The sequence below is a fragment of the Callithrix jacchus genome, chromosome 9, assembly GCF_049354715.1.
Source record: "Callithrix jacchus isolate 240 chromosome 9, calJac240_pri, whole genome shotgun sequence".
Classification (NCBI taxonomy): Eukaryota; Metazoa; Chordata; class Mammalia; order Primates; family Cebidae; genus Callithrix; species Callithrix jacchus.
In genome coordinates this window covers 79833969-79834540 of record NC_133510.1, presented here as the reverse complement: position 1 = coordinate 79834540, position 572 = coordinate 79833969, and the positions used below count along the sequence as shown (strand labels likewise).

The window sequence follows — 572 nt, the reverse complement described above, 5'->3', positions numbered from 1 at the left end:
TGACACCCCCCCTAAATATACAAAAATTAGCAAGGCGTGGTGGCATGTGCCTGTAGTCCCAGCTAATTGAGAGGCTGAGGCAGAAGAATCACTTGAACCAGGGAGGCAGAGATTGCAGTGAGCCAAGATCATACTCCAGCTTCCATCCAGGGTGACAGAGCGACACTCTGTCTCAAAAATAAAAATAAAGAGAAGGAGTATCTAGATTCTTTTGTGGTTCATAAGCATGATAATTGGGTTTTCACATAATCATGAGATGGGCCTCCCTCAAACCTTGTTATGATATCAGCACATTACCTGTGACATGTGAAAAGAAAAAAGAATCTAAGTATCTACTCTGAGTATAAAGAAAGTGTATGCTATTATATATCACTGGCATAATATAAAAGAATACAGTCTATAATAACTTTATTCCAGAACAAAATTTTATATACTATTTATAAACAGGTATACAAATTAAACTATACTTTCAATTCTTTGGTTTAAAAATTTCCAAATGTAAAAGTGAATGATTTAATAATATCAAATATAGATAAGAGATAATAATTTAAAGTTCTGAGGGAAAAGGTTCA

The 572-nt window shown here is 33.9% G+C and overlaps 1 non-coding gene across 1 annotated transcript; it reads left to right on the top strand.

The window, feature by feature from the left end:
• The first annotated feature begins 205 nt into the window (after positions 1 to 205).
• On the top strand, positions 206 to 305 carry LOC118144708 (small nucleolar RNA U13). The gene has a single exon (XR_004729454.1). It is a non-coding gene; the product is annotated as a small nucleolar RNA U13 (small nucleolar RNA).
• The last annotated feature ends 267 nt before the right edge of the window (positions 306 to 572 follow it).